Genomic DNA, 15,484 nt, shown 5'->3' on the forward strand with positions numbered 1-15,484 from the left:
GGGGTCAGCTGATGATAATATTTCTGTAGAATAAAATAGGCAAAGAGACCCTGCTTCATTCTGGTGCCTAAACCTGTGCTTCAATTCAACTTGAACTGAGACCCCTGCATTGAGGGGTCATGGGAACTGGCCCAGTGAATGATATTTCAGGTCCTTGTGTGCATGTCTTTTTCAAGGAAAGACCTAAGAGGGGGCAATAAAGCAGTGTAACATAGGAGTAGGGTATTTTTGTATCCTCTGAACAAATACTAATCCCATACTGTCAGATTCTTACCAGTAATGCCACATAATTGGATGTCTCTCGCACTAGTGCAGGTGGTGCAGATGGTGACCCAAATGTCATAATCCACATTGAAATGTCACACATGCCCATTCAAATAGACATGCCCTCAGGTGTTGCCATGTCCCCATCCAGATGTCAGCACTAGGTATTTGCAGATATGATTGGTGGACTTCATGTACGAAAAGACAAGGGTAACTTTCTGTAGTTCTTAGTGGTTTCAATCATTTGCAGCATTATTCCCTCCCTGTTCTCCTTTTTGTTTCTTCCTCATTTATTCTTTAGGGTGTTCTATGCTACTTAGCCTTATTGGCACCTGCTTTCATTTCCTGAGTTCATATCAGGATGTCACCTGTACCCTGCCTTCTTAGAATTCATGGTGATGCAATACAGGCAACTTGAATAAAAAGATTGATGGGAGGCCTCTTGAACTCTATTGATCTCCTTACTCTACTTTTCTTTTTGTGTTTCATGCACCATCCTCAGGTGCTGTGAAGCCAGTTCCTGGTTTTTAATCTAGTCTCACAGTAAGCAGGCTGTCCTCATTTAGATACCATTTTACTTCTCAATAATTTAACTCTGACATTAAATTGTCCGAACTGACAAACACATCCTAGATGAGCTTGCTGTTTTTTGCCACTTCTCAGCTGTCTTAATTACAGTTAGAATTGGACAATTAAGTTCATCTTTAGTAACTGCACACACATATTTAACTAATTGTTAGCTTTCCTTGCACATAATGTTATTCTATGTACCTCATATTATTTGATTTCCTTGAAAGAGAGAGCACATATCGCTCTTGTGTTTTCAAGAAGTAACTTTCTTTTTCTTTTTTTTTTTTTTTTTTTGAGACGGAGTCTTGCTCTGTCGCCCAGGCTGGAGTGCAGTGGCGCAATCTTGGCTCACTGCAAGCTCCGCCTCCCGGGTTCACGCCATTCTCCTGCCTCAGCCTCCCGAGTAGCTGGGACTACAGGCGCCCACCACTGCGCCCGGCTAATTTTTTTTTCTATTTTTAGTAGAGACGGGGTTTCACCATGGTCTCGATCTCCTGACCTTGTGATCCGCCCGCCTCGGCCTCCCAAAGTGCTGGGATTACAGGCGTGAGCCACCGCGCCCGGCCAAGAAGTAACTTTCAACTCTCAGTAAGTTATGTATTTGAAATTTTCTCCTGCAGCATTGCTACCACTTTCCAATATGCACTTTCTCTTGCACACAAACCTCACACAGGCTCATGTCAAATATTTATATAAGCATAGTCAAAATGGGGTGAATAAGTTTCTCTTTGGTGGTCAGTTTCCAATTACACCTTCACATGACAGGTAGAGCCTGCTTTACAGTCTCTACAATCAATCCTCAACTGTCCGTTACACAACAGTTTCTCCACCATTGGGAAATCAATTCTCTGTTCCCATAGGCTTTGGTAGAGTTACATTCCTCTGCCATCTCAAAACAAATCCATTTGTGAGATCATACTCATATCACATGGTGCCATCCCACAAGTTGAGCCCTAGCAGAATGGTAATAAAGTAAGTATTCCTAATACATGCTCACAAAAGGGGACTGGAATTACCTAATGACAAAGCTAAGATTGGTGCAGTAAAGTGGTCTCAGCATGGGAGGCACTTTTCCATTTCAGTTTATCTAAATGCTGAAAGTCTTGACTAAAAGACTTTATCAGTTTGTATTAACAATACCAGCTCATGAGGAATTAAAAAATTTAACATGAGGCCGGGCGCAGTGGCTCATGTCCGTAATCCCAGCACTTTGGGAGGCTGAGGAGGGTGGCTCACCTGAGGTCAGGAGTTTGAGACCAGCCTGGCCAACACGGTGAAACCCAATCTCTACTAAAAATACAAAAAATTAGCCGAGCATGATGGCAGGTGCCTGTAATCCCAGCTACTTGGGAAGCTGAGGCAGGAGGATTACTTGAACCTGGGAGGCAGAGGTTGCAGTGAACCAAGGTTGCACCATTGCACTTCACCCTGGACAACAAGAACAAAACTTTGTCCCCCCCCAAAAAAAAATTAACATGAGAAACCTGTAACACTATCTTGTAGCTTTGCACCAAGATTACCTTGTTTAATGGTCATAGTTGGTAATATTTATTTGCGTCAGGGGAATAACATTTTCATGGCTCCTGAATTTAAGTTTCCTATTTAGTAGGTTTATTTTTATCTAATGAATTTAAAATACCAGCACGAGTATTTTGCTAAGAGAGAGGATTAGATAACACCCTAGTATCCCAGAAAAGGGTATGGATACCTCACCACAAAATATTCAAAATATCCCCAAGAGAAACTTTTTAGCAATGACAAATGCAGTAGTTTATGCTATTCACTATGTGAAAGAAGAGGCATCCACCACTCTTGTTCATTCCCTAAAGTGCTGGTAGTATTTGCTTTGTAAAAACATACCCCTGTTAAAACTCTTTTAACTATCAGCTATAGGATAAACATAGAACTCCGTGTCATGTGTCTTTAAGATTTTCTATGTTTTGACGAAACTTCCTTTTAATTAATTAATTAATTAATTTTTCTTATTTATTTATTTATTTATTTTTATTAGACTTTAAGTTCTAGGGTACCTGTGCACAATGTGCAGGTTTGTTACATATGTGTACATGAGCCATGTTGGTGTGCTGCACCCATTAACTCGTCATTTACATTAGGTATATCTCCTAATGCTATCCCTCCCCCCTCCCCACAATAGGACCTGGTGTGTGATGTTCCCCTTCCTGTGTCCAAGTGATCTCATTGTTCAATTCCCACCTACGAGTGAGAACATGAGGTATTTGGTTTTCTGTTCCTGCGATAGTTTGCTGAGAATGATGGTTTCCAGCTGCATCCATGTCCCTACAAAGGACACGAACTCATCCTTTTTTATGGCTGCATAGTATTCCATGGTGTATATGTGCCACATTTTCTTAATCCAGTCTGTCACTGATGGACATTTGGGTTGATTCTAAGTCTTTGCTATTGTGAATAGTGCCACAATAAACATACGTGTGCATGTGTCTTTATAGCAGCATGACTTATAATCCTTTGGGTATATCCCCAGTAATGGGATGGCTGGGTCAAATGGTATTTCTAGCTCTAGATCCTTGAGGAATCGCCACACTGTTTTTCACAATGGTTGAACTAGTTTACAATCCCACCAACAGTGTAAAAGTGTTCCTATTTCTCCACATCCTCTCCAGCACCTGTTGTTTCCTGATTTTATAATGATCGCCATTCTAACTGGTGTGAGATGGTATCTCATTGTGATTTTGATTTGCATTTCTCTGATGGCCAGTGATGATGAGCATTTTTTCATGTGTCTGTTGGCTGTATGAATATCTTCTTTTGAGAAGTGTCTGTTCATATCCTTTGCTCACATTTTGATGGGGTTGTTTTTTTCTTGTAAATTTGATTGAGTTCTTTATAGGTTCTGGGTATTAGCCCTTTGTCAGATGAGTAGATTGCAAAAATTTTCTCCCATTCTGTAGGTTGCCTGTTCACTCTGATGGTAGTTTCCTCCTTAGCAGGCCCATTTTTCTCCCTGTTCTCCCGAGAGTCACCACCCACTCTTACCCAGCACCTTCATTAACGCAGAGCTCTCTGTCCTTTTCTTTTTCTTTTTTCTTTTTTCATACTGTGCATGGGATTAACTAAAATCTTTATTAGATATGATTTTCCATTAACAAAAATGTGATAATTGGAATTATGAATTCAAAAAGCAGTGAAGTCCGAACATTTAAAAAGAAGACTAGGTATTAGCGAACAAAAGGTAGAGGTAGATGAGACTGTTTCTTTAATACTATTTATTATCTCCCCTCTGTACACAATGTTGCATATATACAACTACTTTATTTTTATTGACTTTATATAATAGTGAAATCCCCTTAAGCAACCTAGGGTATACAGTTGGGGTCCAACTTTCAAGGGGTGAGGGGGGAGTAGAAACACACTTGAGTAACAGTTTTCACCCACACATTTTAGATAATTTTTTTCTTTTCTTGCCAAGATTTTAGTAGTAAGTTCATAAATATAGAAAATACTTTCACTTCTTCAGTGTTAAAATAGAAAACCAAAGAGTGTCGACAGTAGTGGCTTAATTATTGGTATACAAGAAAAACACAACACCAATGGGTTTTCTTAATTGTGCATTTTAAATATCAATATGTGCATTTGTTTTTACAGTTATAAATTTTCTCATCTGTTTTAGACAACAGCTTGTAATAGTTTTGAATCCATTAAGATGTTGCTTTCAGTTGAAATATTTTCTGTATACATGTATATAAAAAATAACCCAGCGTATGACTCATCTGACAGATGTTTACGATCAATAAAGGCTTATTTTTCAACATGCAGTTAGGAAGAGAGGGAAGCAAGCCAACCTCTCTACACTGTCTCTTGGCTGACTTGTTTTTGTAGTGGTATCGATAGTGATTTTTGAAGGGAACCATGTGCCATCAGCCTATCTAGTCAAGATCAGATACCACAATCAACAAGAGGAGTAGAAGAGATGGGGAAGGGGGAGTAGGTAAGTGGTAGATATCAGCTTTTTTTAAGTGTGCATTTTGTACTCTTCCAGGTATGGGATTAAAAACAGGCCAGTGAGGAAAAAAATGTTTTAATTAGGAAAAAACTGCAATCAAATCAAGACATAATAGCCGAATTAGGTTCTTTTAATAGACTGCTTATATAGATGTTTAGCCATACTGTTAGATCAACTTTTTAAGAGTAGAACTTTCTATCCAATTTACATGCTCTAGATACCACCTTTCTTATTTTTATAGTAAGGTCTGGTATTCAAATACCCACTTGTACACTGACAGCTTTAAGAAAAACAGGACACAGAGGGAGTCGTCATTTTTAGCAGCAATGAAATACCACTAACCCCTTTTTACATACCAAATTCAAGTCACTATCAGAGGTGAGTGTCACACAAAGTCACCAGGTATAAAATTGCTAGTTCATTTTTAAATTAATAACTTGAAATTACCTGTGCCTCCCCACCCCATTACATCTTTTTATAAACAGAAAACATTTTGCTATTTTATATATAGGCTGGCAGCCTTGTTTTAATATGAAAGTGCTAATTCATTTACAGATTTGTATAATCAGTTATGTAGTGCTACAATAAGTGTCCAATGATCTACACAGGAACAATGATGAATGAAAATAATGAAGATTGAATAAGGCTATTAGATTACCTTATCTTAGTTACATATAAAGAATAGATACCCAATGGTGAGGAAGAGAGAGAAATTGGACAAATACCCATAGGTGTAAACATTACATCTACCTTTGAGCTTTATACCGTAAGTGAGACATTTTAAATGGTTCTGTAGCCCATGCCTATTTTTTCCTCAGAAAAAGAAAAGCTGCCTTCATGACATCCCCTCTTGTTTCACATTTCCACAGTGTCACTTTGAAGCTTCAGAGTCAGGATCTTACTTTCTTCAAAAAATAAAGAAAATATGCCCCCTAAGGTACCTCCCCATCCCCCCATCCCCCAAATCCCACTGGTTTCTTTTCCAGTGCCAGGTTGCATGATCTGGTCCCATCTCCTGGGGTGGTTGGTGCTTTTTTTTTTTTTCCCCCGTCTATTGATCATTAGTTTAGGATAGATAACATGAACCAGTTCTGGAACCACTACTAGGAGGAACACAAGCTCTTCACTGCAATCACACAGCAGGAAATAAAGAGATAGCTCAATTCATCTGTGGTGCTGGGTCTCCAAAATTCAAAAACTTGGCACAACTGGAGCACTGAATTTGTGTCCTCCATGCTTCTTAATCATTTTGGATTTCTTTGATCGGCCAGAGTTGCTATGTCTTGTAACTATTTTCTTGTTCTTCATTAAGACCGTGTGACTCAGAGCCTGATACCACACAGGATTACAATTTTGAATAGTTTGAAAGATACTTTAAATATCTGATACTCATCAACAGGGTTATCTTCATCATCAATGATTGTGGAATAGCCTTCCAGAGCAGTCTCTTCAGCATCACCTTCCTCCCAATCTTCATCTCCATCTTCACCTGCCTGCTTAGCCAGAATCTTCAAATATTCTTGCTCATCTTCATTAATATCATCTTCATCACTCCCCAGTTCCTCGGTTTCATCATCATCTTCAGCTTCATCATCATCCTCACTGTCATTCCCATGTTCTTCATATCAGGCATGTGCTCTTTGAAATCCATTAAATATACTGAACAAGAGCATAGAAGATCTCGAATATTTGTTTCTGGTTGAGAACAGACTGATCAGACTGGTCAGAAAGAAGCTATATAAAATGATCCTTTAGAACTGATAGAAAATGCTGCATTGCTGATACCAATGGACTCCACTCCTCTGGTTTTTTATACTCATAATTTTTCACAAGCTGATAAAGGCAAAGAAGAATTCCTAGCCTACAAGCACTGTTATCAGATTGAAGATAAAAGCCAATTTTGTCCAAAATGGCAGTCCAGCGGCTTGGATAATAGTGTTTGATGATGTGATGAATGCATGTAGTAAGCTGTACCCTGATGAGCTCAGGAGAATGGATAATGGCTTCTACAATATTTTCTCAAACACAATGGCGATCTTCTTCTGGAATAGTATAAGGGGATATATACCCTAGTGCTATTTCTCGATCAGGCCAATACTGTGTTATCATATGTTTCAAATAGATAACACCTGCCTGTCTCACAGGTAAATCCAGCTGTTCCGACATAGTAATCTGGAGCAGTGTTGAGACAAAATTCAGAGACTTGTGTGTTGGGGTCCATTGCACCGCGGACTCGGTCAAACCCAGGCTTGGGCCAGGAATAGCGTTACTCACTGCACACATGGACCCGCAGCGCTCCGCAGCGGAAACCGGCGTCAAAGGCTTTATTTTATTTTATTATTTTTTTGAGACCCAGTTTCTCTCTTGTTTCCCAGGCTGGAGTGCAATGGCGCGATCTCGGCTCATTGCATCCTCTGCCTTCCGGGTTCAAGCGATTCTCCAGCCTCAGTCTCTTGGGTAGCTGGGATTACAGGCGCCCGCCACCACGCCCTGCTATTTTCTTCTTCTTCTTCTTCTTCTTTCTTCTTCTTCTTCTTCTTCTTCTTCTTCTTCTTCTTCTTCTTCTTCTTCTTCTTCTTCTTCTTCTTCTTCTTCTTCTTCTTCTTCTTTCTTCTTCTTCTTCTTCTTCTTCTTCTTCTTCTTCTTCTTCTTCTTCTTCTTCTTCTTCTTCTTCCTTCTTCTTCTTCTTCTTCTTCTTCTTCTTCTTCTTCTTCTTCTTCTTCTTCTTCTTCTTCTTCTTCTTCTTCTTTTTTTTTTTTTAGTAGAGACGAGTTTGACCATGTTGGCCAAGCTGATCTCAAACTCCTGCCCTCAAGTGATCCGCCCGCCTTGGCCTCCCAAAGTGTTGAGGTTACAAGTGTGAGCCACTGTGGCCGGCCTCTCTGTCCTTTTCTAAGTCTCTGATGTATTCTCTAAAGGTCCTGGGCAGTGCCTTATTTTTGGTGATTCTTCTCTGCCTTCCTTGCGGCTGTTTCAGTTTGGTGTGTGCCTGTTCTAAATTGTCAGTGCTCCTTGAATATTCGTTCCCTCTGAAATCCATGAGGCATGATGGTGTTATGCTTGGGTCAGGAAGGAAAGGCTGACTTTCCAGAGCTGCTGACCAGTGCTGCTCGTGCTGACTAACCAGTGCTGCTCTGGGTAGGGTTGGAGGCTGAGCAATGGCACTTTCACTTATTTCTCTGTGTGGTGTGAGGTCTCTCTTCAGAAGCATATCTGTGGCCTCTAAATATTCTCAAATTGGGAAAACTAGATGCATCTTAACACCCCTATCATGGAGAACTTTACCAAGGAACTTCCCAAGTTGAAAGACTCCTGGTCTAGTCTGTCTGTTCTAGTGTGAATTTCTATTGGTCCTGCAGGGTTGACACTGTGTTTCCATTTTTTTGTATTTCCTTAGGGCTCCTCAACCCTCTGTGAAAGGTGTGGAGGTACAAAGAAATGTTAAGTCAAGTCGCCAGGCAGGTGATATCAGTTCTCTGCAGAACAATGTGTGTAATAGCTGAGGGGTGAGTCCCCTTCCCCATCCCTTTCCCTCTCTGCAAGTGCCTGCTGGATAATCTAAGCTACTTTCTTATCTCCTAATTGGATGACAACAGGGGGTCAGGGTTGCCTCAGGGATACTAGAGGCCCTTGGTTTTGGTGGCCTATTGCTGTGCATCTAGAAAGCACTAATGCTTAGGTTTTTAGTCCTAATACCAAGTCAGAAAAACATGAAAGAGGAGGAAGGAGGATTTAGATTTAGCAATCAAGAGCTAGAACAGGATTTTTACATTACTCCCAAAACAATACTGCTGCCTTACTTTTCTTCAATATATGTAAAGTGCAAAATGAAAAAATTAACTGTTACACCAACATTTTATATCACATATATATTATATATGTACTTGAAAAATCAATGTGAAATACAAATCTTTTGTGAGAAGTGAAGACTAAGAGAGGTTGTTACCAGCAGAATAGTACTACAAATAATACTAAATGAAGTTCTTTAGGTTGAAGGAAAATGAGATTCAATGGAAATTTTGATCTACAGTGAGGAATAAAGAGCACCAGAAATGTTAACTATGTAGGTAAGCATAAAATATTATCCTTTATTTTCTCTTAATTATAAAAAAGAAAACTATTTAAAGCAAAAAAATTCTATGGTGGAGTCTATAATTAATGTAGAAATAAAATATATGTCCACAACTACACAATTGAGAGACGTGAATGAATTTTTACTATTGTAAATGTATTATGTTTTATGTGAAGTTGTAAATATTAACGCTAATAGGCTGTGATAAGTTAAAGATGCATATGGTAACCCTTGAGCAATCCCTAAAATTAATACCAAAATTTTTTATTAAAAAGATAATAGAGGAAGAAACATGGCGATGCCGACGTTGACTGCGAAATTGTACTCCCTGCTGTTCCGCAGGACTTCCACCTTCGCCCTCACCATTGCTGTGGGCCTGTTCTTCCATCAGGGCCGCGGACGCGATCTACCAGCACATCAGCGAGGGGAAGCTATGGAAACACATCAAGAAAAACCATGAGAAAAAGTAGTTCCTTGGAGACCCCCATCCAGGCCAGAAGGACCAGGTCCACTCGCCAGCTGTTTGCCCAGAGCTGGGGCCTCAGCTTGAAGACGACGCTCAAGTTGCTTTTCATGTACCACTCTTCGCTGTTGGCAAGAAACGGTTTCACCTACAAAATAGACTCTTTACCTTCTGCCGTGTTTGAAGTATGTTTAGTCAGCATCATCAAGAAATGGATGTGAATTGCCCTTGGAAAAAAAAAGACAGTAGAAGTACTGAAATAAAATACTAAAAATGTTTATCCCCAAATAAGTAAGGAATGTGGGATAGAGGAATAATAAACAAATGAGACAAAAAGAAAACAAATAGCAAATGACAGACTGAATGGCATCTATAATTACATTAAATAGAAATAAACTGAACACTTCAATAGAAAGGCAGAGATTATTAGATACGATAAGAAAGCAAGGCCCAACTATTTGTTAACAAAAAGAGATGCACTTACATATAAAAACTTAAATAGATTGAAAATAAAGTGAAGAAAAAGCAAAATACAAACCTAAGAATACTGTTTTGGCTACATAAATATCAGGTAAAGTAGACCAAGAAAAAGAATATCACATGAGATAGGGTGAGAAATTTTATAAAGATAGTGCATTAATAAATAGTAATGTTAAATATGTATGTGTTTAAAAACAGAGCCTCAAAATTTATGAGACAAATGCAGACAGATCTGAAGGGAGAAAGAGACATATCTAAAATCATAATTGATGATTTTTATCTCTCCTTTCTCGGTAATTAATGGAAGAACTAAAAAAAATCAGTAAAAATTTAAAATATTTCTATAATACTGTCATCCAAATTAATGTAATTGACATTTTATGGGACACTACTCCTAATTGCTGAAGAATTCCTATTATTTCCAAGGCCACATGGAATGCTCATCAAGGTAAATTATATTCTGTGCCATAAAATATGTATCCATAAATATCAAAAGTTTGAAATCTTACAGAGTATGTTCTCTGATCACAACAAAATTTAATTAAAAATAAACATGAAGTATCTAGAAATATCCGTAAATGCCTGCAAATATTTATAAATGAAATAACATATTCCTAAATAAGATATTAATCATCCAGCACTTTGGGAGGCCAAGGCAGGTCAATCATCTGAGGTCAGGAGTTCGAGATTAGCCTGGCCAAGATGGCGAAATCCCCTTTCTTCTAAAAATACAAAAATTAGCCAGGCATGGTGATGTACACCTGTAATCCCAGCTACTAGGGAGGCTGAGACAGGAGAATCGCTTGAACTCGGGAGAAGGAGGTTGCAGTGAGCTGAGATCGTGCCATTGCACTCCAGCCTGGGTGACAGAGCAAGAGTCCATCTCCAAAAAAAAAAAATATATATATATGTGTATTTTATCAGAGATGAATACATATATATTTTATGAGATGAATATAAAAATGTATTTTATCAGAGATAATTTGAAAAGATTAATAAAAATTATAAATTCCTAGAGAGAATGTCCAAGGAACAAAGAAAGAGAAAACTCTCTAGTAACAGGAATAAAAGAGTGTACATCACTACAGACTTTATGGATATTAGAAGATTGATAACAGTATATTCTCTGGCCACAACAAAATTAAATTGGAAATCAATATTACTATAAAAATGAAGATTTCCTCGGAGAATGGCAGACACATTTTTTCCTCAGTTACATGTCTGATTAGCCTATGTACTTATTGATTTGATCCTATATTAGCTGAGTAGCAGAAAAGAGAATGGGGAAGATGACATTGTGGGAATTGCCTGGTAAAGAGGATTTATAGGACTGTCATAGCATTGATAACTGAGAGAAGATGCAATTGAGGGCCATAGTCTTTCTAGTACTGCCACAGTATGTGGGTGGATAGCTAAGAAGCACACATCATAGAGGGATGCTATATGAAAGCCATCAGTTGGAGGTCAGTGGGGAATGGTGACCAAATCTTGCAAGGGGTATTCAATGTTTAGGGAAGTTACATTGAGATGAGTCCCTCATCAATAAGGCATTAATATAATTCCAACCCATTCTCATTAAGCCCCAACTGTCGTCTAAGGAAGAAGTTACATCAATAAGAGAGTGGGACTGGAAAATTCATCCAGTTGAGTAAAGAGTTGCGTGTCCCTTTTTTTGTCTTTCCATATCCCACAACACCATAGAGGGGAAAGTAAATTTCTAGAAGGGAGGACAACAAAGGGAGAGAATTTACAGTCCTTGACTTCTTCATCTCCTTTACACATTACGATGTTGAAGTCACAGCCTGGTCTAGCATGACTTAGACAAGGAGATCTGAGATTTAAATCAAGTTCAAAAATCCAATTGTAAAATAAATGTGACTATCTTACATGGCACATCTATTTACTTATATTTATAAGTAAAAAATTATATGAGATCATTCTAATAATATCACCACCAACTAATAGGATGTGGCCAATCTACACAAGTGTAAACGATATGTTTTCAACTTTCCTAGATGGAGAACAGTCACTGGAAAAAATAACATCACGTTTTATGTTTGCACTCTAATGAGTTGAGAATCCTTAATATATTCACTTACAGTTGAGGTTTGAATTAATCTGAACTATTATTTCTCTTCACATCCCTGTCCTTTTGCTTGCTCTTCAGCTTGCCCATTTCTCTTTTCTCTGTATTTAGTCCTTCATCTCCTCTTCTCAATCTTTATTATCCTTCATAATCTCCCCTATTCCTGCATCTTTCCACTCCTCCTACACTTAAAATTTTTTTACATCCTCCTGTCATCCCTCTTACTCCTCTCTTCTGCTTTTTTCTACTGCTTCTCTGCATGTATTGGACCTCTACTTAGAGTTAATCATATAATTTATCGGCCAAGTGGTGTTACTTTTGAAAGTAAATGAGGGTGCTATTTGTAATTTTGCTAAGGCAACAGATACAAACCAGTACTGTCCTAGGAAAACTGGGATATATGGTCACACTAGCTGTAGTAAAGCCCCAATTTAGGGTCAAGGTGGGTAGGGAAGGTCATTATGAGAAAATGATATTAAGTCAATTTCTGTAGGATGTGTAAGAGCCAGACGAAGAATGAGGAGAAGCATATTACTGGCAAAACAAACGAGAGTACAGAGGCACTGAGGTGAGAATGAAGGAAGTTCAAAGTAGCTGCAGAATGGAAAAAAATGGGAAAAGTGGCATAGGCTGAGGCTGCAGATGTGGATAATAATGAGAAGCCAGATCAGGACAGGAACTGAAAAAGGGACATCCGGAATTCCTGTATGTGGGGCAAGGGAGCTTAGATGAGGCTTTCTGGTTGAAAGGAGGACAATAGATTACTTGCCAACAAAGTTGCATTTTTATAACAAGCATAGGAATTCTATATAGAATTGCATGTTACAAGTCAATAAAAATATAACTGTTTTTAAAAGCTATTTGTGTTCACAAATTGCATGACCCAAGGAAGCAAGAATTCTTATTGAAGAATGTTATTAATATTTGACATGAAGTGATGGTGAGGAATGGAGAGGAAGAAAACAGAAGGGAGAGGTTAAAGCCCCGCCAAAGCCATTGCTTGGCCAGGATTAGGAGTTTGACTTTTATTCTAATTGCAATGGGAAGGCAATAGGAGATACAGGCAGGGAAATGGCATGATTTGATTTATATTTTTTAAAATTTTACTTTAAGTTCTGGGATGCCTGTGCAGAAGGTGCAGGTTTGTTACATAGGTATACTCATGCCATGGTGGTTTGCTGCACCCATCAACCTGTCATCTAGGTTTTAAGCCCCACGTGCATCAGGTATTTGTCCTAATGCTCTCTCTCTCCTTGCCCCTGCCTTCCAACAGGCTCCAGTGTGTGATGTTCCCCTCCCTGTGTCCATGTATTCTCATTGTTCAACTCTCACTTGTGAGTGAGAACATGCGGTGTTTGGTTTTCTGTTCCTGTGACAGTTTGCCAAGAATGATGGTTTCCACCTTCATCCATGTCCCTGCAAAGGACATTAACTCATTCTTTTTTATGGCTGCATAGTATTCTAGGGTGTATATGTGCCACATTTTTGTATCCAGTCTATCAGATGGGTATTTGGGTTGGTTCCAGGTCTTTGCTATTGTAAATAGTGCTGCAATAAACATATGTGTGCACATGTCATTATAGTAGAATGATTTATAATATTTTGGGTATATACCCAGTAATGAGATTGCTGAGTCAAACAGTATATCTGGTTCTAGACCCTTGAGGAATCACCACACTGTCTTTCACAGTGGTTGAAGTAATTTACACTCCCACCAACAATGTAAAAGTGTTTCTATTTCTCCACATCCTCTCCAGCATGTGTTTTTTCCCGACTTTTTAATGATCGCCATTCTGACTGGTGTGATATGGTATCTCATTGTGGTTTTGATTTCCATTTCACTAATGACCAGTGATGATGAGCTTTTTAAAAATATGTTTGCTGGCCACATTGATGTCTTCTTTTGAAAAGTGTCTGTTCAAGTCCTTCACTCACTCTTTGAGGGGGTTGTTTGTTTTTTTCTTGTAAATTTGTTTAACTTCCTTATAGATTCTGGATATTAGACCTTTGTCAGATGGATAGATTGCAAAAATTTTATCCCATTCTGTAGGTTGCCTGTTCACTTTGATGATAGTTTCTTTTGCTGTGCAGAAGCTCTGTAGTTTAATTAGATACCATTTGTCAATTTTGGCTTTTGTTGCCATGCTTTTGGTGTTTTAGTCATTAAATCTTTGCCCATGCCTATGTCCTGAATGGTATTGCCTAGGTTTTCTTCTAGGGTTTTTATGGTTTTAGGTTTTACATTTAAGTCTTTAATCCATCTTGACTTAATTTTTGTATAAAGTGTAAGAAAGGGGTCCAGTTTCAGTTTTCTGCATATGGCTAGCCAGTTTTCCCAGCACCATTTATTAAACAGGGAATCCTTTTCCCATTGCTTGTTTTTGTCAGATATGTTGAAGATCAGATGGTCGTAGATGTGTGGTGTTATTTTTGAGGCCTCTTTTCTGTTCCATTGGTCTATATATCTGTTTTGGTACCAGTACCATGCTGTTTTAGTTACTGTAGCCTTGTAGTATAGTTTGAAGTCAGGTAGCATGATGTCTCCAGCTTTGTTCTCTTTGCTTAGGATTGTCTTGGCAATGCCAGCTCTTTTCTGGTTCCATATGAAATTTGAAGTAGTTTTTTTTAGTTCCGTGAAGAAAGTAAATGGTAGCTTGATGAGAATAGCATTGAATCTACAAGTTACTTTGGGCAGTAAGGCCATTTTCACGATATTGATTCTTCCTATCCATGAGTATGGAATGTTTTTCCATTTGTTTGTGTCCTCTCTTATTTCACTGAGCAGTGGTTTGTAGTTCTCCCTGAAGAGGTCCTCCATGTCCCTTGTAAGTTGGATTCCTAGGTATTTTATTCCCTTTGTAGCAGTTGTGAATGAGAGTTCACTCATGATTTGGCTCTCTGCTTGTCTATTATTGGTGTATAGGAGTGCTTGTGATTTTTGCACATTGATTTTGTATCCTGAGACTTTGCTGAAGTTGCTTATCAGCTTAAGGAATTTTGGGGCTGACACGATGGGGTTTTCTAAATATACAATCATGTTATCTGCAAACAGGGACAATTTGACTTATTTTCCTAACTGAATACCCTTTCGTTCTTTCTCTTGCCTGATTGCCCTGGCCAGAACTTCCAATACTATGTTGAATAGGAGTGATGAGAGAGGGCATCCTTGTCTTGTGCCGGTTGTCAAAAGCGTGCCAGCTTTTGCCCATTCAGTATGATATTGGCTGTGGGTTTGTCATAAATAGCTCTTATTATTTTGAGATATGTTCTATCAATACCTAGTTTGTTGAGAGTTTCTAACATGAAGGGGTGTCGAATTTTGTCGAAGGCTTTTTGTGTCTATTGAGATAATCATGTGGTTTTTGTCATTGTTTCTGTTTATGTGATAGATTATGTTTATTGATTTGTGTGTGTTGAATCAGCCTTTCATCCCAGGGTTGAAGCCGACTTGATCGTGGTGGATAAACTTTTTGATGTGCTGCTGGATTCAGTTTGCCAGTGTTTTATTGAGGATTTTCGCATCGAGGTTCATCAGGGATGTTGGCCTGAAAATTTCTTTTTGTGTTG

At 38.6% G+C, this 15,484-nt stretch overlaps 2 pseudogenes; one reads left to right on the forward strand and one right to left on the reverse strand.

Moving 5' to 3' along the window:
• Window positions 1-5,847: 5,847 nt before the first annotated feature.
• On the reverse strand, window positions 5,848-7,099 carry LOC102124716 (importin-7 pseudogene; annotated as a pseudogene).
• Window positions 7,100-9,180: 2,081 nt separating this feature from the next.
• Window positions 9,181-9,358, forward strand: LOC102125091 (cytochrome b-c1 complex subunit 9 pseudogene; annotated as a pseudogene).
• Window positions 9,359-15,484: the final 6,126 nt, after the last annotated feature.

Source organism: Macaca fascicularis, chromosome X (genome assembly GCF_037993035.2).
Source record: "Macaca fascicularis isolate 582-1 chromosome X, T2T-MFA8v1.1".
NCBI lineage: Eukaryota > Metazoa > Chordata > Mammalia > Primates > Cercopithecidae > Macaca > Macaca fascicularis.